At 36.3% G+C, this 24,959-nt stretch overlaps 1 non-coding gene across 1 annotated transcript; it reads right to left on the bottom strand.

Annotated features, from left to right (window-relative positions):
• Positions 1 to 24,242: 24,242 nt before the first annotated feature.
• On the bottom strand, positions 24,243 to 24,346 carry LOC130952726 (small nucleolar RNA R71). The gene has a single exon (XR_009074903.1). It is a non-coding gene; the product is annotated as a small nucleolar RNA R71 (small nucleolar RNA).
• Between the last annotated feature and the right edge of the window lie 613 nt (positions 24,347 to 24,959).

The raw sequence follows: 24,959 nt of genomic DNA, 5'->3' as shown, positions 1-24,959 counted from the left end.
TTCCCTTGATCCAATCTTTGCCTCCTAAATCTGAATCACTTAACAAATATATCAAGACATCTAATGGAATCAAAGGTAAATTAAATTTAGCTATTTTAAAACCTAAAAAGCATATTTTCACTCTTAAGCACAATTAAAGGAGAAGTTATAAAACCATGCTATTTCAATGGATAAATGTGGGTAAAAGGTTATAAAATCTCCTAAATCAAGCATAAGATAAACCCTACAAATGGGGTTTGTCAACCTCCCCACACTTAAACCAAGCATGTCCTCATGCTTAAACCAAGAATGAAGTAAGGGTATGGCATTTATTCAATGGAAACTAACTAAATGCAATCTACCTATATGCAACTATCTACATGAATGTAATTGCTTGGTCAAAGTAAATCAATTCCCAAGAAACATATATGCACACGGGCTAAGGGACTAGCAAGCCTAATCCACAATTGAATTGAGCTATTAAATATTTTTACAAACTTGCATGAAAAGTGATGATCATAGGCAGAGACATGTAATTGAGAATCAAACCCTCACCGGATATGTGTTTACACTATATTCACTCAAGTGTTTAGGGTTGATTCTCTCAATTCTCTCCTAATCATGCTTTCTAAGATTTGTTTTTCTTCTAACAATCAACATATATTTCATGCATGCATACAATTATCATGAGGTCTTTTCCTTGGTTGTAATGGGGCTAGGTTCAAGGTAGGATGCATATTTGGTTAAGTGAGCTTGAAATTTGAATCTTTGATAAGCTTAAACTTCCCACCTAACCTATGACATCCTATACAATTTCAAAGCTAACCTAACTACCCATTCTTCACTTTTTCACATACTCATGTATTCCTTTTTATTTCACAACACATATGCATTGATTTTATTGGACCTTGCTTCACTTGGGGCATTTTGTCCCCTTTTTATTACTTTTCTTTTTCTTTTTTTTCTTTTTTTTTCTTTTTTTTTTCTTTTCCATATTGTTTTTCTTTTTTTTTTTCTTTTTCTTTTGTTTTTCTCATTTTTTTCTTTCTATATACAAGAGCATCAATGCATAATATTTTACATTTGATCAATACATGAGTATGTACCCAATTCTCAATATTTTCAACATAATACAAAATACACCCCTTTTTCCCAACCAATGTCCCAAGTTTCCCACACTTGAATGATACTCACACACACTAGCCTAAACTAATCAAAGATCCAAATTAAGGACATTTATTGTTTTCGGCTTTAAGGCTTGTAATGTGCTAAAATAAGAAAAAGTGGGTTAAGCGTAGGCTCAAATTGGCTAACAAAGGAATATAAAAGGTTGGCTATTTGGATAAGTGAGCTAATGAAATGATGGCCTCAATCATATAAATACATGAATACACAAAATAATGGACATAAAGAATCAAACAATTCAAAGATTACAATCATAGAAAGAGAATAATGCACACAAGAAGGAAAATAAGTGACTATAAGATGTAGCCACGCAATAAGGCTCAAAACTCACAAGCTTGTGTTCTTAGCTCAAAAACATGATCCTATAGATAATTCAAGTAAGTTCTATGAAAAGTTTTCACTCAAATCAATTGAGATGCCCTATAGATAATTTTCTCAAAAAATTTCATTATTTTGACTAAGCTTATTGTGTATATATATGCAAAAAATAAGAAAATGAAACAAAAATCTTAAGAGACCTAAAAAAATATGAAATGCAAAAGTGTTGGAATTAGAAATTCGTCACCTAAAATCGCCGATCGGTCGGACGACCTCCCCACACTTAAAAGTTTGCACCGTCCTTGGTGCATTCAAAGATGAGCAAGGGGGTACGGCGACTCTCCGGATTGCTGCGTGTTCTTAGTCTTGCTTCCGTTATTGCTTGTGGTGCATTCGTCATGAAAAACAAAAATATAACACCATAAGATGAGGAAACAAAAGCAAGGAAGCATAATTGTTGGATTGAGATAAATCACTAGGATTGGGTGAGTGAATTAGTGTAACATTAATGACAAATAAGTGTGTGAAATCTAAATTGTGCGGTGTAGAACACACATTAGCCTAAAAGTTATGTCACAAAAGAAGCATGCACTTCACTTATCCTAGTGTGCTTGAGATGCTTTAAGTAAACTTGTAAGGTAAAACAAGCATTAAAGAAGCATGGAAGCATTCAAGCTAAAACATATGGATGCATATGATCATGAAATACAATGCATTAAGGTAAATGCACAACATCCATCAAGAAATTGCCTAATAGAGGAAAAAGATTCCAATTACATGATGGCGAGCTACAACATGTAATTCAAAAGAGTTACAAGCTCGAAGGCAATTCTCATCACTTGGTATTTTTCAAAAGATAAGCATGAAAAACTCAAAACCAAGTAATAAAATATAACCTCAATCATAGAATCCAACAAAGATTATCTAAAAACATTCATGCTAAAATAGCATTTAGGCAATAAAGGGCAGCAATGTATAGTAAACAAAGTCAATAACCCAACACTTATAATGAAAAGAGAGAAAATAAAATGAAAACTAACTAATTAACTAACTAAAATAAATGGTTATCCATGGTGTTTGAAAGTGTTGGATGAGGGGTAGAAGAAGGGAAGAAGAAAGGGGAAGGAAAGAAATGGAAAGAGGAGAAGAAAAAAAAGTGGATGGAAGAAAGGGCATCCACGCGTACGCACACATGGCGTGCGCGCGTCGATGGCTTATTTCGAGAGGGGTGCATATGCGTCATGTGCGCGTGCGCGCGAGTGGGATTGTGCCAAAGGCACAACGTTGGCGCGGCGTAGGCACAACTCTCGGGTTAATGTATGGAAGGTGAAACTTCTCAATCCACGTGTACGCACACATGGCGCGCGCGCGTGGATGGTCCAATACGCTTGATGCACGCGTACGCCTGCAGTGCGCGTACGCGTGGATGGTGCTCTGTTTTTCAAAAAATTTTTGCTATGTTTTTTTTTTGCACCAATCCAAGCATTCCAAACCTCCAAACAGCTACCAAAACACCATAAAACCTTATTTGACATACTAAACTATCAATTAGACTCAACAAACTCAACACAACATGAAATTAAACTAATTCTATTAGTATGTACAAAAGAAAAAATGAAAAGAATTTACCATGGTGGGGTGTCTCCCACTTAGCACTTTTGTTTATTGTCCTTAAGTTGGACTTATGGGGAGCACCTCTCAAGGTGGCTTGTGCTTGAATTCATCTTGGAATTCCCACCAATGCTTGGTTCTCCATTGTGCCCCAAGATTTCTTATGGATTGAGCCAAGTGTTGATGGAGTTCTTCACAAGCTTGGGGCTCCCAAAGTTGATCCTCTTCTTGTGATCCGGGGTCCCACACTTTATTTTCACACCCTTCTAGAAGTTGATCATCATTATTAGTCCATCCGGGTGGTAGGCAGGATGAATTCTCAAGATGATACCAAACTCTCCTTTTAGACCCATTCAATTGAGCACTAGCCCAACCCTTACATCTAAGCCTTGAAGTATCAACCAAAATGAGCCTTGATTTACAACGCCATCCACTAAACATTCTTCTCTTACGCTTTATTCCACAAATCATCCTAAGTTGACCATCCATTTCAAGCAAACCATACTCAAGTGGGACAATGAAGCTAATAGAAATGAGTTTTACCCACTCAAGTGAAGGAATAGATGACAACCTAGGCAAAGAAGCTTCCAAAGATCTTGACAAAGCGCACTCAACTTCCGTTCTTCTTTTTCTAAGGGCTTCCACCTCTTCACAAGATTTTTCAAATTCAATCCTTTGTTCATCAATTTCATCTAACTCTTCTCCATCACTTAAATCATAAATGGGAGGTTGAGAGAAATCTACCTCCACATCGCTCTCTTCTTCATCGGGAGAAGGGTCTTCAAGTTCAAAGGATTCACCACCACTAGGATTCGATGCTTGATCTTTATCTCCAAGGGAACTCGATTCTTGCTCCATTCCTTCCAAGTCTTCATATGGGATATGCCTTGGAGGTTGTGCACATTCCTCCCTAGCATCAATTTCAATCATCTTGGAAGGGTTTTCTTCAACTCTATGTTCCTATGGAAGCTCCGCATCTCCTAAGTCTTCTACCACTTCTTCCTTGTCTTCAACAATTAAAGCTTCCTCCAATTGTTCCAATACAAAGCAACTTCCCTCATTTCCTACCGGAGTTTCCAATCCCTCCTTCATGCTATGTTCTTCATTTTATTCTCCACATGTAGCCATGAGAGTTCCTTGAGTGTTCAAGCATTGGGAGGCTAATTGATTTGTTATTGCATCCAAGGCGGCCATGAAATTTTGTACATTCTTTTTCATCTTTTCTTGCCCTTGAACAAGAACACCAAGGATGTCATCCATTGGAGGTTGAAAGGATTTATCATTTTGAGGGAAGGGTTCATAGTAGGAAGATGGTTCTTCTTGGTAGAGTTGTGGTGGTTCAATGTTTTCCACTCTTTCCACTTGTTGTACAACACACTCCATGGTTGCTTGAAATTGATCCAATGCTTCCTTGATACGATCCCTTGACTCTTGTTCCGCTTGGATATCATGATAGGGATCATATGGCTCTTGGATCGATGGACATGAATATTCTTCCATGTGAGGTTGTGGTGGAAGGTAGAATTCATCTTGTGGTTGAAAATTTTCATATATTGGGGGTGGTTCATCTTGGTAATAATATGGAGGAGGTGGCTCTTGAAAATATTGATGTTGGAATGGTGGTGGCTCTATATGTGGTTCATATGGCTCATATAGTTGTTGGTAGGATGGATATGGATTAGGGTCATATGAAGGTGGTTGGTAAGAAGGGGCTTGTGAGTATGGTTGAGAGTTATGTTGATGATATGGTTCATAGTCATATGGTGGTGGTTCTTGAAAGTCACAAGGTGATTCACCATAGCCATTGGATTGATATGCATCATAGAATGGCTCTTCTTCATAGTGCATTGGTGGAGGTTGTTGCCATGAGGATTGGTCATATGCATATGGCTCCTCCCACCTTTGGTTGTCCCATCCTTGATACACATTCTCATTGAAGTTCTCATCACCTACAACATAGTTGTAATCACACTCATAGCCAAAATGAGAATTCATGGTAGCAAGAGAAAATAAGAAACAAAAACTAATAAGAAATAATGAAACAAAATACTAAGACTAGCAAAAACTAACAAGCAATCCAAAAAGCAAGCTATTCACAATATTCACATATATACAATAACCAATAACATAACACCATTGCAATTTCCCGGCAACGGCGCCATTTTGATGATTGGATTTTTGATGGTTTAGAATTTCGCAAATGAATTCTCGTTGCAAGTATAGTTCCTAAACCAAACAATAATCTTTTCATACAAAAAGTTGTTTGTCACTAAAACAAACCCCTAAATTTATAAACCAAAGTATTAGAACCTCAGGTCGTTCTCCCTAGGAATTGTAATGAAGTGTCTTGTTATTGGTTGTGAGTTATATTTGGGGTTTTTAAGATTTTAGACAAGAAATATAAATGGCAAAGAAAATAAACTAACAACTAACAAAGCTCTTGGCAAGATATGAGAATTAGAAGTCCTATCCTAGTTGTCCTCCTCAATTGTGATAACAAATTGTCCATTACTCCCACTTAGTTAACCTCTAACTATGGAGGAAAGTCAAGTGGATGAATCAATTTGATTCCTCAAGTCCTAATCAACTCCTAAAGGAAAAACTAGCTTTAGAGGCATTCAAATCAATTAGCAACTTCTAGTTATCAATCAACAAAGGAATTAGATAACTCAAGAGTCACTAATTACTCTACCTAGGCCAAGAGGAACAAAATCTACACTAAAGCTAGAAGAAGCATTTTGTCAAATACTTAGAAGGCATGGAAGAAAAGCATAGTAAATTGACAACAACAATGAAATCTAACAACAATTATTGCAAAGAATTTATAACAACAATTAAAAGAAACACATTTATTATGAATTACCTTGATTGAATTGAAAGAGAGTAGAAGAAACAAAAGTAGATCTACAACAAAACACAAGAACAACATAAAAGATATTACAATAAAAGAATAGAAGAAGAATGAATGTAACTACAAGGAATTGAGAAGATAGAAGTAGAAGAAAGCATGAATCTAAAATCTAGATCTAAGAACTAAACCTAATCTTAATCCTAATCCTAATCCTAGAGAGAAGTGAGAGCTTCTCTCTCTAGAAACTAACTTTCCCTCCAAAACTAAGCTAAACTAAACTAATGGTAACTAACTTGTTCATCCCTCTTCAATCCTTGGCTTAAATAGCATCAGAAATGAGTTGGATTGGGCACACAAGGCTTCTAAAATCGCTGGCCACGAGTTGCATTAAGTGGATCATGTGCCACCATCGGCGCATCCACGTACTGTGCGCGTTCGCACCCCTATGCGCGATGCAACTATGGAAAATCTTATATCATTTCGAAGCCCCGGATGTTAGCTTTCCAACCCAACTAGAACCGCATCATTTGGACCTCTGTAGCTCAAGTTATGGTTAATTAAGTGCGAAGAGGTCGGCTTGACAGCTTTTACGATTCCTACATTTCTTCATGAGTTCTCCAACTTTACATGCTTTTCTTCATTCCCTTGATCCAATCTTTGCCTCCTAAATCTGAAATCACTTAACAAACATATCAAGGCATCTAATAGAATCAAAGGTAAATTAAATTTAGCTATTTTAAGACCTAAAAAGCATATTTTCACTCTTAAGCACAATTAAAGGAGAAGTTATAAAACCATGCTATTTCAATGGATAAATGTGGGTAAAATGTTATAAAATCCCTTAAATCAAGTACAAGATAAACCCTACAAATAGGGTTTATCAGTATTCTTATAATCCACCCCAGCTTGCTGAGTATTACCCTTTGCAACTAATCGAGCCTTGCATCAATCAACTAAACCATCTTGTTTCCATTTTATCTTATAGGCCCACCTGTGACTAATACAATTCTTGCCATTCGGGAGCGAAACCACTTCCTAGGTATTGTTATTCTCCATAGCTTGTAACTTTTTAGCCTAGCCTGCTACCATTGAGGATACTTCGAAGCTTGATGGTAGAATTGGCACTCATAAAACTCAAAAACTTGCAAGAAGTAATTTTTAACAAGAACAATAATTCACCATGGCCAAAGGATTAACCACATTATTGCAATAATAGCTAGAGAGACAAGTAAGCAACTTATGAAATCGATTACCCTTCCTTAAAGGCCATGTGTTATTAGAAATTGATGGTTGTGGTTCAATAGGAACAGGAGTGTCAAGGGTATTTTCAACAATTGGTGGAGGCTTATAAGGAATGTTCTTACATTCTTTAGGAAGAACCATGTCATTGAAAAGATCTAGGAGAGGAGGATCAGCGGTAGTAAATTTGAAAGGAAAGTTTAACTAATGAAAAACTACGTCCCTACAGATAAAACAAACTTTTTATTCTTAATATCACACAGTTTATAACCTTTGTAGCCTTTGGAGCATCCAAGAAATATAGTTGGGATTGCCCGTGGAGAGAATTTGTCTCTTGAAGAGGGTAATGTAGAAGCAAATGCAAGGCATTCGAAGATCTTCAAGTCTTCATAAGATGGTTCCTATTTGTAAAGGATCTTTTAAGGTGATTGCCAATTCAAGAAAGCTAAGGGGGTTCTATTTATTAAGAACGCAACTGTAACAATGCATTCACCCTACAAAGTCAATGGAATCCAAACGGATAATACAAGCTCCTAGCCACATTTAGGAGATGTTGGTACTTTCTTTCAACTGTAGAGTTTTGATGTGGTATTTCCACACAATTAAATTGATGGAGAACTCCTTTAGACTTCAAGAAATCAGTTAGTGACAACTCAGGTGAATTATCAAATCGAATTTTCTTGGTAGTACAAGCAAATTGAGTTTGAATCATGATAAAAAAAACTCTTTGATGATTGAAGGTGCGTCAGATTATGACTTCATCAAATATATCCAAGTGTATCTACTGCTATCATCCACCAATATTAGAAAGTACCTCTCTACCAAGTGTGTAGGAACATGAAAGAGGCCCCAAGTATCACAATATAATAAGGAGAAGCAATCGGACTCCTGATTGTTATGATGTACAAAGAGCAACCTCTTTTGCTTGGACATGGGACATGTCACAAAACAAACTTTCATTAGTATTTGAAAAAGAAAAAAAATGACCATTTGTACCTATGAACTTTGTAAACACTGACAAAAGCACTCGTCAAACAAAAAAACTAACGTTATACCCATAAAAGATGGATTCGGTGTGACAAAAATACCGAAACCCTAATTTTTTTATTGATTTTTTAATAAAATTTCTAAATTACCCCAATCATTTATCTTCAATCTCAACTCTACACCAACTCTTCTTCTTCAAATCCCAAGGTGGAACTTTTGGAACAATATAACAATAGCAGAAAGCTATCAAGAAACTCATGTATAGAAGTATCACTAGCCACTACAAACACATATATACAATATAGCAATAGACAAATTAAAAAGGGTTACAGTTCCAGAGATAAATTAGCAACGATTAACACCAAAGTTTTGAAAACCGAACTAGTCATCGAGCTGCTCTAATTATTGATTCATTGGTTTATTAGTTCAATCGATTTGACCGTAGTTCAACCAGAAAAATTATTTTATAATAAAAAAAATAAATTTAAAATAAACACACTAAAATATAATTATAGTCTAATAGAAACTTTAAAATTTTTTTGTTGTTACCAAGAATACACTTACAAAGAATCTGGTGAGATCTTCTCTCTTTATTGTTATTATAATTGAAAGAAACTTGTAATAACAAATTGATTTTCTAACTCTCTCTATCTTTCGATTAATGGGGTTCTCAAGATAAAAAAGTATTATTTTGCCTTAATGATTTCATTTTATATAACCACATTGATCCCTTCCTTTGTTTGCATTGGTTGATGATCATAAGCTGCAAACTTTCAGCGCTACATGTGATAAAAACAATATCACAGCAACAATACAATCTCAACATTCAACATACGATTTGATAAATTATTTTGTATATTAAACTCTGTAATCAAATAAGTCAGTTCCACTCATCTCCAAGTTTTGTCCAAAGCTTAAGTTGCAAGTAGGGGTGGCAAATGGGAAAGCTCACCCCACGCCGCCAAAAATCCGGCTATCTGGTGGGCTGGTCTGTCTCGTTCCGCCTAATAAAGTGGTCCTAAATTCCTCTCCCGTCCTGCCTAACAGCGGGCTGGCAGATTGATGGGCCAAGCCTACCAAATCTCTTTTTTTAACTATTAAATATTAAATAATATATATAATTTTATAACCATTTCAATAAATTTATAATTTCTAAAGACATAAAAAAATTATAATTTCTAAATTCACAAGTATTAAAGTATTTATAATTATAAATATGTAATAAACTTAATCATAAATCATGTTTTTGAAACAAAATAATAAAACCAACTGTTCAAAGAAAAATAAATATTGTCCAAAACATATAATTAAACAACTTCAAGCTTATTATCAACCAAATATAAAATATAATCCAAAATAAAACGTAGAACATCTTCAATTATAATCTTCATCCTCTTGTAGATAAATAACATCATAGAAATTTGTAAAAAAAAAAACAGCCCTGACAAAAAATTTCTAGCTCGCTGGGGAAGCCCGCCCCGCCGAAACCCGCTAAAGTCCATGCATTAGGCAGCCTTTTTAAGTTTGCAGTTTTTAATTTTCAGCCTAAGCCACTTTTATTAGCGGGTTACGTAGGCTAGCCTGGAGGGTTTCTGTCCATTTTCCACCCCTAGCTGCAAGTCATCTTTCATTTATAAGATAAAATGCTCATTTTTCAGAACAGGTGTCAAAGAAAAAAGTAAAAAAAAAAAAAAAAACTCAATTGAACTTATGCAACTACAAATAGTTCACTTTTCCCACCATATCCATTTTTTCTTCAATAAGTACAGCTTCTTTCTCTGCTTTGATTTTTCCCTTCTTGTTGGAGATTCCTCTAAGCATTATAAAATCTCTGCTTTGATTATTACTCATATATTGCTAATTACAGGGGGAACAATGTGTCTAGAAAGGATAACGAATCTCCAAGCTACACACCTCCATCAGGAGTAAGCAAGAGGATGATGGAAGAGTAACTAAGCATAGGTGGTGCACGAAATTGTGATCTTTAATAATGGCATTCAACTTGGTATGCGCGTTTATAACTCAGCACTTTCTTCACAACCTCGCACAATTAACCAGCAAGTGCACTGGGTCGTCTAAGTAATAAACCTTACGTGAGTAAGGGTCGATCCCACGGAGATTGTTGGTATGAAGCAAGCTATGGTCATCTTGAAATTCTCTGCTAGGTGGATAATATATGGTAATGGAGTTTTTGAATAATAATAATAAATAAACAGAAAATAAAGATAGAAATACTTATGTAAATCATTGATGGGAATTTCAGATAGGCGTATGAAGATGCTGTGCTCCTTCTGAATCTCTGCTTTCCTACTACATTCATCCAATCCTTCTTACTCCTTTCCATGGCAAGCTGTATGTAGGGCATCACCGTTGTCAATGACTACATCCCATCCTCTCAGTGAAAAAGGTCCAAATGCTCTGTCACAGCACGGCTAATCATCTGTCGGTTCTCGATCATGCCGGAATAGAATCCATTGATTCTTTTGCGTTTGTCATCACGCCCAACAATCGCGAGTTTGAAGCTCGTCACAGTCATTCAATCCCTGAATCCTATTCAGAATACCACAGACAAGGTTTAGACTTTTCGGGCTCTCATGAATGCCGCCATCAATTCTAGCTTATACCACGAAGATTCTGATTAAGGAATCTAAGAGATATGCGTTCGGTCTGAGGTAGAACGGAAGTAGTTGTCAGTCACGCATTCATAGGTGAGAATGATGATGAGTGTCACGGATCATCACATTCGTCATGGTGAAGTGCAACGAATATCTTAGAACATGAATAAACTGAATTGAATAGAAAATAGTAGCAATTGCATTAAAACTCGAGGTACAGCAGAGCTCCGCATCCTTAATCTATGGTGTATAGAAACTCCACCGTTGAAAATACATAAGTGATGGTCCAGGCATGGCCAAATGGCCAGCCCCCAAAATGTGATATGAATTCGAAAAATAGGGAGAAGGACCCCTAGTACAATTGTGAAAAGTTTTATTTATACTAGACTAGCTACTAGGGTTTACAGAAGTAAGTAATTGATGTAGAAATCCACTTCCGGGGCCCACTTGGTGTGTTCTTGGACTGAGCTTGAGCTTTACACGTGCATAAGCTTATTTTGGGGTTGAACGCCAAGTTGTAACGTGTTTCTGGCATTCAACTTTGGTTCGTGACGTGTTTCTGGCGTTTGACTCTAGAATGCAGCATGAAATTGGCGTTGAGCACCGGTTTGCGTCGTCTAATCTCGAATAAAGTATAGACTATTATATATTGCTGGAAAGCTCTAGATGTCTACTTTCCAACGCCATTGAGAGCGCGCTATTTGGAGTTCCGTAGCTCCAAAAAATATATTCCGAGTGCAGGGAGGTCAGATTCCAACAACATCAGCAGTCCTTTGTCAGCCTTCTATCAGAGTTTTGCTCATGTCCCTCAATTTCAGCCAGAAATTACCTGAAATCATAGAAAAACACACAAACTCATAGTAAAGTCTAGAAATGTGAATTTATCATAAAAACTAATGAAAACATCCCTAAAAGTAGCTAGATCCTACTAAAAACTACCTAAAAACAATGCCAAAAAACGTATAAATTATCCGCTCATCAATAGGATACAAATTGGCATCAAGAAACTGAGCATACTACTATATTGTAATATCTCTTCCAGGAACATCAAGACTGAGAAAATCATATGGTGTAGGCATGCTCGTATCGACAAGTGGTTCCCATCTGTATCCAGGAAAATTTGGCAACGTAATCACAGAAGGTAAATCACTCATGTTGAAAGCAGTGTAAATTTCTCCTTTCACTGACTCCACCTGGGTTCATGTTCATTCTAATTAAGGGTAAGAAGCTACTACTGATGCAGTATGGCAATAATAATATAGTTTAGAAACTACACTATATCAATAGCAATAATACAATCTGATTGTCTACTATATCACATCAACAATATAATCTCAACAGTCAACAAACTCCACAACAATCTAGTAATCTCAACAGTCAACATAAATAATTACACAATAAAAAAATTAATAACAATAAGATTCACAGATTAACTAACAATAATTATTCAATATGATCTACAATCTTAAATCACAATAATAAAAAATCATAGTTCACAAATGAACTAACAAAAATTAAAATTAAAATTTGAAAACAAAAATACCTAAAAGAGAGTAGTAGATTGAGCACACAAGAGGATTGGGAGTACGACAGAAGGACTGACGCGGCTGAAGGGCAGGAGCGCGGTGGAACAAAGCTAGCGCTGGTGGGATAGAAGCTGCGTGAGGGAGGCAGGAGGCGAGACCTGTTGTAGTGGCTTTGGTGGCTTCAAAATTTAAAGTTCAAACAGTGGCTACGCGATGAGCGGATATTTTATACGCTTTTTTGCATCATTTTCATATAGTTTTCATTATACGCCCCTAAGAGGTACTAGGTCGTGGGAGACACTCAAGCTCAGCACAAACACTCAGCGAGTGGGCCCTAGAAGTGGATTTTCATACTACAATACTAGTTTATCATATTTTGGTAATTCTTAGTTAGCAGGTTAGTATATATATACAAGAGTTCACCCTTGTTAGAAGAATCTTTGCCCACTTTTATGTTTTCAATGTATTTTCGAACAGTATGAGTCACTAACCTCCTAAGGTTAAGGTTAGGAGCGTTGTTGAGTTTCATGTATTAATAATATTACCGTTCTAGTTTAATATGTCTAATTCTATTCTCTTATGCATTCTCATTCTTCATCTTATGAATTGAGGGTGACCCGTGACAATCATCCTTGTTCTACATGGGTTCCGTGCGAGTCCTAACCGGAATAGTGTTGAACCAATGCTAGAGATTGCATTGCAGATTCCAATAGAGTACTTGGACAACTTTGGATACGTGACATATAATCCCGTTGACCGTGGGTAATTAAGGTCTCTGTGGCATTAAGGCTAGAGTTAGAGAAGCAGCACTTTCTGATCCGGAGGATCTGCCTTCTCTGTGGCACCTTGAGTAGGATTGTGAAGGGATGTGGATTGCTTAGAGCTTCATCTTCTGCTACAGTGAGAAACCTATAGGTGACTTGATGAGAGGACATGAGTCATCTCAACGTGGTAGATTGATGCAGTGGAGGAGGTTAACTTGATGTGAGGACATGAGTTAATCACTTACGGCTGCCATTGAGGGAATCAGAAGGTTATTGAAATAGACAATAAGAAAAGTTAATCTGGAAAGACAAAGCATCTATGAAGCCTCAACCATTCTCATACCATTGATTTCCCACCTATCTAGTAACGCTTTATTCATTTATTTTGTTTTATGCGTTTTTAATGACAAACTATAATTTCTATCCACCTAACAAAGATCTGCAAGGTAACCACTGCTTGCTCTAACCAACAATCTCTGTGGGATCGACCATCACTCACCTGAGATATTACTTGGACGACCCGGTATACTTGCCAGTGTAACAACCCTGATTTTCGAGTATGCGAGATATTTTCTGAAGGCACGGATTTTGCCAGAAGATCAATAAAGGGAACACCTCTTCTATATCAACAAGTATCTCAATCCTCATTGTCATTATGTCATCCTTAAGCTAGAACCTTTTATGGGGCAAGCTCGATAATGCAGTTACGAAGAACATAGTTTTTGAACCGTATCGGTTAGGAGTTTTGATCCGATTTTTCGTAGATAGTCTCAGTTTGACGAACCGGACTCGATTCATGAGAGAAGAGAGATAATAGGGTAATATCATCATTATATGAGTATTAGAAGCTTCTTGAATGATATTATAAGGTTACCTGGTCTGTTTTAGTTAAAAACAGAAAATCGGTTTAACCGGGTTTACGGTTTACTGGTGCAGCTTAGCACCAGCACTCTCTGATGACTTTAGCAATGCTAAGGCCTCATCATACATGTTTTATTCTCATATTAAATATGTTACTAGTGTCATTTATGCTAGTAGCTCAGAAAATAATTTTTAGAGATGTTTTTACGAGTGTTCCGATACACCTAGTTTTAGTAGTTGTACACCAGAGATATTTTAATATTATTTTAATCCACCTCCAAGCCAACCAATCACAGCTCACCCTACACCCCCAAAACCCCCAAGGCTGCCTCATTTGCTCATTGTGGCCGAAAATCACCAAGAGAAAAAGGAGAGAAAGTTCTTGGTTCATAAATCTTCAAATCTTGATTTCTTCTGAACTAAAACTCAAATCAAAACTCCGATTTCACCAAAATGATCCTCTCTTCTTCCTCTACATAACCATATAAAATATCAAGGCTGGAAATAAGGTGAGATGGCTGTCTCCCTCCCTTTTCAATTCGGTTTTCAAGGAAAGCCATGTAAACATGTGTTTTCTTGATGTTTTTCCTTAGGAATCATGCTTAACTTGACTTGAGGGCCAAGAAACGTTAATTTCCAGCAAGTCTAAGGTGAGATATCTCTTCCTAACGTGCTGAGGGAGATTTGGTCAGTTGAGAGTTTGTGGATTTAAAGTTGTTTTTGATGTGATTTAGGAGGAAAAAGTGCTTAAGGACCACCTGAAAGTTTAACCAAATTAGGAGCAGCAAAACCAGGTAGGGTTTGGTAAAATTAATCTTGATTGATTGTGTTTGAGATGTGTGATTATGATATGGTTTGGTTATGCTTGAAATTGATTGCTTACATGAGTTATTCTTGGTGAAAGTTTGTTGAAATTTTGATGAAATTTGGTGATATTCAAGCTATGAATGTTGTTCTTGAGGGCTGCTGGAAAACGAAACCCTAGGCCCTAAATTGGGGTTCAATTTGTGTTAAAATCATGTAGAAAATATGGGGTTTTAGTGGCTGCTAATTTATTATGAATTTTGGTAAAAATCGGTTGCTGAAAAGATTGAAAAACGTGTAAAAACAGAGAAAGAATCTGAAGAATTTATGAAGAACACGAAGAACACTTTGAGTGTGGTGAAGAACAATGAAGAACACCTTTTAGATCTTAGAAAGGGCAAGGAAGTAATTATTTTGGTGTTTGAGGGGTTATTTGGTAATTTTTGAAAGTTAGGACGGTTAAAGTAGAAATATTAAAAGTTACCGGGGTAAAAAGTTAATTTTAAAGGTGAAAAGGTAAAGGCAAGGTAATTTTCGAAAATTTAATAATAAAATAATAAATAATAATAAAATATTAAATAATAATATTTAATTAAAAATAATATTTTAATAAAAATAATAAAATAATGCGAAAAAGGCAATTTTCTGTAAAAGCTTTAGAAAGACAACTTTAAGCGCAGAATCTCATAATTACCTTCATAAAACACTTAGGGAGTGGTAAGAACATATTAGTGAGGCAAAGATAAAAGAAAGATAAAAAGTTAAAGGAAAGATAAAAATCAAAGAAAAGTCTGTAAAGTTTTAATGACAGAAAACAGACAGAGATTAGTGAACGAATTAGGGCAACTTAGATAGTACTTGAGTTGCGAATAGGGTTAGGTATTATATGAAAAGTTAAACTGTTTCAGTATAGACTTAATGAACCTATACTTGGGACAGGCGAACTATTCATACCGAGATTTACATAAGCTTTAAATACATACGTTAAGTAGAGAAAAGAGTAACTAGAGCAGAGTAAAAAGATACAGAGAACAGAGTAAAGAGATAATGAGAAAAGAGTAATATAACAAAAAGAATAGAGGAGAAGAGTATAATAATAAAGAGTTAAGCCTTGTGGCACGATGTTCTGTTGTATGTTCATCTGCTGCTTTTCCATTGGCCCTAGAGGTCCTGTAGGCCCAAGTTCACCTACAGTGAGTTGTTATTCCTGTAAGCCGAAGTTCACCTACAGTGAATATCAATTGTGCATCTCAGGGTGTTGCTCCTGTAGGCCGAAGTTCACCTACAGAGAGTTATGATACCTGTAAGCTGAAGTTCACTTACAGGGGCGCCTTTTCTGTAAGCCGAAGTTCACTTACAGAGGTGCCATTTCTATAGGCCGAAGTTCACCTATAGAAAGTTGTTATGTTGTGATTGAACAGAGAAAGAAAGAGGTAATGTATAAGAATGTGAAAGTGATGATGAATAACGAGACTAATAATGAATGATGGTAATGATAATGATTATGTGATGATCTGCTGCATGAAGGCAGTCAGATAGATGGTGGTACGACCACTGAGAACGCTTTCCTGGGATACCTTGCTATAATGCTTTGCTGTAAGACAAAGGTTGCTTACAGAGGTATCGAGATGAGTGTGCTCCTGTAAGACAGAGGTTGCTTACAGTGAGTATGTTGTTGCTCCTGTAAGACAGAGGTTGCTTACAGTGAGTGTGTTGTTGCTCCTGTAAGACAGAGGTTGCTTACAGTGAGTCTGTTGGGCGTATATCGGCTAATAAGTGCCGCCCTGCAAGACAAAGGTTGCTTGCAGTGGATACCCTGCAAGACAAAGGTTGCTTGCGGTGGGTATTGCCAACAGGAAAGCCTTATCCAGACAGAGGTTGCTGGGTAACGTCGGGAGCGGGTATGTAACCGACAGATGAGCTCATTACCTGCACTAGGGCTAGACATGCATCATTCTTGTCTGCGCATCATTCTCTGTTGCATTCCTTTCTGTGTGTGATCTATTTCTTTGTGTTTGTCTGCTTGTATGCTATTTCTATGTTTTATTTTCTTGTATTCTTTTGTTTGTGTTCTGCTTTCTATTGCCTCTACTTTCTCTTTCTATCTTTATCTTTTGGTTACTGCTTCGCTATATTCTATTATTCGTCTGCTAATCGACCCCAAATAAATGAATATAACTAATAACCCCGACCCTACTAAGGACTCCCCAGTTCTTACCCCTTCTCTCTCCCTTCCCCTTCAGATGGAAGTAAGAGTACCTTACCGTAGTTCGTTGATGATGGTTCTGCGAAGAGGATCCTACGCTAGATAGTCTTCTGAGTATAGGGTGAATATCGTTCTCTGATTATACGTATATACTGTGAGACCAGTCAACGTCTGCACCCCGCTTATCTACAAACTTTAGCCTAACTCCTTCGTACGATGTTGCTGTTGTGTGGCTACTTGATGAGGTACCAGAGAGACGTCATATGGCAATGCCTGATCGTGCAGAGGAGTTACAAATGATGTTCTACCTTTTGATGATGTTCCACCTGACTTAAGTTTTGAAGACTTAGAACGTACTTTCCCTCGCTTTAGTAGTTTAGAGGGACTAGGTGAGTGTAGAGTCTAGGCTAGCCTGGGTGCCAGCTTAGGGACCTCTTGAACAGGTCAGGACCTAGGATGTTGTATGTATATATATGTATATAGTTATTATCTAGCTATATCTAGGGGTGTTCTAACTAACAGTCTATATTCTAATAAAGGCTGAATCACCGAATGTTGTCAACTACTTGTGATGTGTTTATGTGTGGTTGTTTGTAACTGTTTTATATATTATTAGTTGTTAATTGATTATGAATGATACTGTTTGTTAATCCAAATGTTTTCAAAAAAAAAAGAAAGTACCTCGTAAAATAACTACGCTTTTAACAACGAATCAGGCTCATATAGTAAATAATAGATAATAATTAGGAAGACAAGTTGGTAGCGCTCAGTTTCTAGTATGATCATGACTTACCAGAAATTGGGTCGTTACAATTTGGTATCAGAGCAGTTCGTTCCCAGTAGAGCCTGGGGAGTGGACTGACTATGCTTCATTGCATACTCTGCTTATGTGTCTCATGCCGTTAGGGTATCTTTAAGATAAATTTTGCATGAATGTCTATGAGTGCTCATTTTGGGAATGTTCGTACTTAACTTGAGATATTAAGACTGATCACCTTAATATTGATTGTTTGGTGCGGATAAGACCTCAATGACTGTGAATAGGCATGGTTTAATCGAGTTCCGAACGACAAATTCGTGTCAGGCACAACTATTCTTATAGCTGTTATGATCTCCATGGCCATGACTATGTGATATTTAGATGCTGTAAGGAACGAACTGATATCTTCGTCAGGATGGCTTGAAGGAAATAGACTGCTTGAAGATGGATTCTTGCATGCGGCTGAAATTTTGAGGGCAAAATTTTCTTTTAGGAGGGTAGAATGTAACAACCCTGATTTTCGAGTATGCGAGATATTTTCTGAAGGCACGGATTTTGCCAGAAGATCAATAAAGGGAACACCTCTTCTATATCAACAAGTATCTCAATCCTCATTGTCATTATGTCATCCTTAAGCTAGAACCTTTTATGGGGCAAGCTCGATAATGCAGTTACGAAGAACATAGTTTTTGAACCGTATCGGTTAGGAGTTTTGATCCGATTTTTCGTAGATAGTCTCAGTTTGACGAACCGGACTCGATTCATGAGAGAAGAGAGATAATAGGGTAATATCATCATTATATGAGTATTAGAAGCTTCTTGAATGATATTATAAGGTTACCTGGTCTGTTTTAGTTAAAAACAGAAAATCGGTTTAACCGGGTTTACGGTTTACTGGTGCAGCTTAGCACCAGCACTCTCTGATGACTTTAGCAATGCTAAGGCCTCATCATACATGTTTTATTCTCATATTAAATATGTTACTAGTGTCATTTATGCTAGTAGCTCAGAAAATAATTTTTAGAGATGTTTTTACGAGTGTTCCGATACACCTAGTTTTAGTAGTTGTACACCAGAGATATTTTAATATTATTTTAATCCACCTCCAAGCCAACCAATCACAGCTCACCCTACACCCCCAAAACCCCCAAGGCTGCCTCATTTGCTCATTGTGGCCGAAAATCACCAAGAGAAAAAGGAGAGAAAGTTCTTGGTTCATAAATCTTCAAATCTTGATTTCTTCTGAACTAAAACTCAAATCAAAACTCCGATTTCACCAAAATGATCCTCTCTTCTTCCTCTACATAACCATATAAAATATCAAGGCTGGAAATAAGGTGAGATGGCTGTCTCCCTCCCTTTTCAATTCGGTTTTCAAGGAAAGCCATGTAAACATGTGTTTTCTTGATGTTTTTCCTTAGGAATCATGCTTAACTTGACTTGAGGGCCAAGAAACGTTAATTTCCAGCAAGTCTAAGGTGAGATATCTCTTCCTAACGTGCTGAGAGAGATTTGGTCAGTTGAGAGTTTGTGGATTTAAAGTTGTTTTTGATGTGATTTAGGAGGAAAAAGTGCTTAAGGACCACCTGAAAGTTTAACCAAATTAGGAGCAGCAAAACCAGGTAGGGTTTGGTAAAATTAATCTTGATTGATTGTGTTTGAGATGTGTGATTATGATATGGTTTGGTTATGCTTGAAATTGATTGCTTACATGAGTTATTCTTGGTGAAAGTTTGTTGAAATTTTGATGAAATTTGGTGATATTCAAGCTATGAATGTTGTTCTTGAGGGCTGCTGGAAAACGAAACCCTAGGCCCTAAATTGGGGTTCAATTTGTGTTAAAATCATGTAGAAAATATGGGGTTTTAGTGGCTGCTAATTTATTATGAATTTTGGTAAAAATCGGTTGCTGAAAAGATTGAAAAACGTGTAAAAACAGAGAAAGAATCTGAAGAATTTATGAAGAACACGAAGAACACTTTGAGTGTGGTGAAGAACAATGAAGAACACCTTTTAGATCTTAGAAAGGGCAAGGAAGTAATTATTTTGGTGTTTGAGGGGTTATTTGGTAATTTTTGAAAGTTAGGACGGTTAAAGTAGAAATATTAAAAGTTACCGGGGTAAAAAGTTAATTTTAAAGGTGAAAAGGTAAAGGCAAGGTAATTTTCGAAAATTTAATAATAAAATAATAAATAATAATAAAATATTAAATAATAATATTTAATTAAAAATAATATTTTAATAAAAATAATAAAATAATGCGGAAAAGGCAATTTTCTGTAAAAGCTTTAGAAAGACAACTTTAAGCGCAGAATCTCATAATTACCTTCATAAAACACTTAGGGAGTGGTAAGAACATATTAGTGAGGCAAAGATAAAAGAAAGATAAAAAGTTAAAGGAAAGATAAAAATCAAAGAAAAGTCTGTAAAGTTTTAATGACAGAAAACAGACAGAGATTAGTGAACGAATTAGGGCAACTTAGATAGTACTTGAGTTGCGAATAGGGTTAGGTATTATATGAAAAGTTAAACTGTTTCAGTATAGACTTAATGAACCTATACTTGGGACAGGCGAACTATTCATACCGAGATTTACATAAGCTTTAAATACATACGTTAAGCAGAGAAAAGAGTAACTAGAGCAGAGTAAAAAGATACAGAGAACAGAGTAAAGAGATAATGAGAAAAGAGTAATATAACAAAAAGAATAGAGGAGAAGAGTATAAGAATAAAGAGTTAAGCCTTGTGGCACGATGTTCTGTTGTATGTTCATCTGCTGCTTTTCCATTGGCCCTAGAGGTCCTGTAGGCCCAAGTTCACCTACAGTGAGTTGTTATTCCTGTAGGCCGAAGTTCACCTACAGTGAATATCAATTGTGCATCTCAGGGTGTTGCTCCTGTAGGCCGAAGTTCACCTACAGAGAGTTATGATACCTGTAAGCTGAAGTTCACTTACAGGGGCGCCTTTTCTGTAAGCCGAAGTTCACTTACAGAGGTGCCATTTCTATAGGCCGAAGTTCACCTATAGAAAGTTGTTATGTTGTGATTGAACAGAGAAAGAAAGAGGTAATGTATAAGAATGTGAAAGTGATGATGAATAACGAGACTAATAATGAATGATGGTAATGATAATGATTATGTGATGATCTGCTGCATGAAGGCAGTCAGATAGATGGTGGTACGACCACTGAGAACGCTTTCCTGGGATACCTTGCTATAATGCTTTGCTGTAAGACAAAGGTTGCTTACAGAGGTATCGAGATGAGTGTGCTCCTGTAAGACAGAGGTTGCTTACAGTGAGTATGTTGTTGCTCCTGTAAGACAGAGGTTGCTTACAGTGAGTGTGTTGTTGCTCCTGTAAGACAGAGGTTGCTTACAGTGAGTCTGTTGGGCGTATATCGGCTAATAAGTGCCGCCCTGCAAGACAAAGGTTGCTTGCAGTGGATACCCTGCAAGACAAAGGTTGCTTGCGGTGGGTATTGCCAACAGGAAAGCCTTATCCAGACAGAGGTTGCTGGGTAACGTCGGGAGCGGGTATGTAACCGACAGATGAGCTCATTACCTGCACTAGGGCTAGACATGCATCATTCTTGTCTGCGCATCATTCTCTGTTGCATTCCTTTCTGTGTGTGATCTATTTCTTTGTGTTTGTCTGCTTGTATGCTATTTCTATGTTTTATTTTCTTGTATTCTTTTGTTTGTGTTCTGCTTTCTATTGCCTCTACTTTCTCTTTCTATCTTTATCTTTTGGTTACTGCTTCGCTATATTCTATTATTCGTCTGCTAATCGACCCCAAATAAATGAATATAACTAATAACCCCGACCCTACTAAGGACTCCCCAGTTCTTACCCCTTCTCTCTCCCTTCCCCTTCAGATGGAAGTAAGAGTACCTTACCATAGTTCGTTGATGATGGTTCTGCGAAGAGGATCCTACGCTAGATAGTCTTCTGAGTATAGGGTGAATATCGTTCTCTGATTATACGTATATACTGTGAGACCAGTCAACGTCTGCACCCCGCTTATCTACAAACTTTAGCCTAACTCCTTCGTACGATGTTGCTGTTGTGTGGCTACTTGATGAGGTACCAGAGAGACGTCATATGGCAATGCCTGATCGTGCAGAGGAGTTACAAATGATGTTCTACCTTTTGATGATGTTCCACCTGACTTAAGTTTTGAAGACTTAGAACGTACTTTCCCTCGCTTTAGTAGTTTAGAGGGACTAGGTGAGTGTAGAGTCTAGGCTAGCCTGGGTGCCAGCTTAGGGACCTCTTGAACAGGTCAGGACCTGGGATGTTGTATGTATATATATGTATATAGTTATTATCTAGCTATATCTAGGGGTGTTCTAACTAACAGTCTATATTCTAATAAAGGCTGAATCACCGAATGTTGTCAACTACTTGTGATGTGTTTATGTGTGGTTGTTTGTAACTATTTTATATATTATTAGTTGTTAATTGATTATGAATGATACTGTTTGTTAATCCAAATGTTTTCAAAAAAAAAAGAAAGTACCTCGTAAAATAACTACGCTTTTAACAACGAATCAGGCTCATATAGTAAATAATAGATAATAATTAGGAAGACAAGTTGGTAGCGCTCAGTTTCTAGTATGATCATGACTTACCAGAAATTGGGTCGTTACAGCCAGTCTATCTGTGCGAAACGTGCGGAGCCAATTTTGTTCACCAAGTTTTTGGCGCCATTGCTGGGGATTTTTCGGATTTGACAAACTACCAGATTATCTTGTTACTTAGATTAGGTACTTTTTATTTTTGTTTGAGTCTTTTGTCTTCCTTTCAAAAAATTTTCAAAACTTTTTCTTTTCTTTGTTAATCTTTGTCTTTTGTTTAAGTCATTTGTTCTTGTTCTTGTTAAAGTTTCGAATATTCTTGGTGTCTTTTTCCAAAAATTTTCAAAAATAGTGTCTTTTATTTGAGTCTAGTGTCAATTCTTAAGTTTGGTGTTCCTTGTATGTTTGTTTTTTCTTTAAAGTTTTCGAATTGTTCTTTGTGTTCTTTCTTGGTATTCAAGTTGTTCTTGTTTCTTTTCTTGTAATTGATCTTAAAATTTTTAAGTTTGGTGTCTTTTGGTGTTTTTCTTTTCAATTTTCAAAAAACAAGTGCCTTTTGATCTAAAAATTTTAAGTTTGGTGTCTTTTGATTGTTTTTCTCTTTCTTCATTAATTTAAAAAATAAAAAATATCTTTTTTTATCTTTACTCAAAATTTTTTTTTCGAAAATCCAAAAAGATTTCAAATTTTAATTTCAAAAGTCTTATCTTATCTTATTTCAAATTCAAATTTTAAAACTCAATTTCAAAATTTAAAATTCAAATTTCAAATTTCAAATTTAAATCTTTTTCAAAAATCAAATTTCAAATCTTATCTTTTCAAATCTTTTTCAAATCTTCACCATATCTTATCTTTTTAACTTATTTTCAAATCTCTATCTTATCTTGTTTCAATTTCAAAATTCAAAACCAAATCTTTTTCAAATCTTTTCAATTCTTATCTTATCTTGTTGACTTTTTCTTTCCAATTTTTAAATTTCAAAATTTTAAATCAAATCTTTTCTAATCTTCGATCTTATCTTATTTTCAAATCTTTCTTAATTACTTACTTGTTTTCTCTTTCTTCTTTTTCAAAACTTCCTAACTAATTCCTCTCTCTTCTATTTTTGAAAACTTCTTGTTTCTTTCTCTCTCTTCTTTTTCAAAATTTATCTTCCAATTTTCAAATCTTTTTAGTTAATTAGCTTTTAATTTCCTATTCAATTAATAAATAAAATAAAAACAAAAATATTTTAATTCTTATTTCTCTTTTTACTTCTTACTTTTCGAATTCTTTACCCCATTTATTCGAACTCTTCATCTCATTCTTCTACCCTCATTCTTCTTTCTTCTTCACATCTCACAGGGAGTCCTCTATCCTTTGACATAGAGCTCACATTCTTCTTCTTTATTGTTTTCTTTTTATTGTTTATGAGCAAGAATAGAGATAAAGAAACTCTCTTTGATCTTGATCATGAACCTGAGAGGACCTTAAGGATGCGTTTATAACAAGTTAAAGCACAACACTCTGGAAGAGATCTCAGAGAACTTTTTGAACAAGAAACAAAAAATACAAGCATGGCAGCCGAACAGAATAATAGAGGAGATGCAAGGAAGGTTCTTGGTGACTTTATTGCACTAACTTCTGACCTTTATAGAAAAAAGTATCTCTATACCTACCATTAGAGCTAATAACTTTGAGCTAAAGACTCAGTTAGTCTCTCTAATGCAACAAAATTGCAAATTCCATGAACTTCTATTGGAAGATCCACATCAGTTCCTATCTGAATTCTTGCACATCTGTGACACTGTTAGGACCAATGGAGTGGATCCTGAGGTCTACAGACTTATGCTTTTCCCTTTTGCTATTAGAGACAGAGCTAGGATATGGTTTGATTCTCAAGCTAAGGAAAGCCTAGACTCTTGGGAAAAGTTGGTTAATGCTTTCTTGGCCAAGTTCTTTCCACCTCAGAAAATGAGTAAGCTCAGGGTGAAAATTTAAACCTTCAGACAAAAAGAGGGTGAATTCCTTTATGAAGCTTGGAAAAGATACAAGCAACTGATCAGGAGGTGTCCTCCTGACATGCTCTCAGAATGGTCTATCCTAGGAATCTTCTTTGATGGTCTATTTGAGATATCCAAGATTTCCTTGGATCATTCTGCTGGTGGATCACTCCACTTGAAGAAAACGCTTGAAGAGGCGCAGGAACTCATTGAAATGGTTGCAAACAACTAATTCATGTATACTTCTGAGAAGAACCCTGTGAATAATTGGGTAGCTCAAAAGAAAGGAGTCCTGGAAGTTGATACTCTGAATGTCATATTAGCTTAAAATAAGATATTGACCCAATAGGTCAATATGATCTCTCAGCATCTAACTAAAGTGCAAGTTGCAACTAGTAGCACTCAAGCTACCTCCTATGATGGAGATGTCTATGATCCAGATCAACCTATGATGGAAGAGGTGAATTACATGAGATACCCCTATAGAAACACCTACAAATCCTCATGGAGAAATCATCCTAACCTCTCATGGAAGGATCAACAAAAGTCTCAACAAGGCTTCAACAATACTTAAGGTGGAAGAACCCATAATAGGTTCAAGAACAAACCACCATTCTCATCTTCTCAGTAGCAGGTGGAGACTTCTAAGCAGAGCCTTTCTGACTTAGCAACCATAGTCTCTGAGCTCTCTAAG

This window comes from Arachis stenosperma, chromosome 9 (genome assembly GCF_014773155.1).
Source record: "Arachis stenosperma cultivar V10309 chromosome 9, arast.V10309.gnm1.PFL2, whole genome shotgun sequence".
Lineage (NCBI taxonomy): Eukaryota > Viridiplantae > Streptophyta > Magnoliopsida > Fabales > Fabaceae > Arachis > Arachis stenosperma.
The sequence above is the reverse complement of the archived record's forward strand: the minus strand, read 5'-3'. Positions and strand labels throughout refer to the sequence as shown.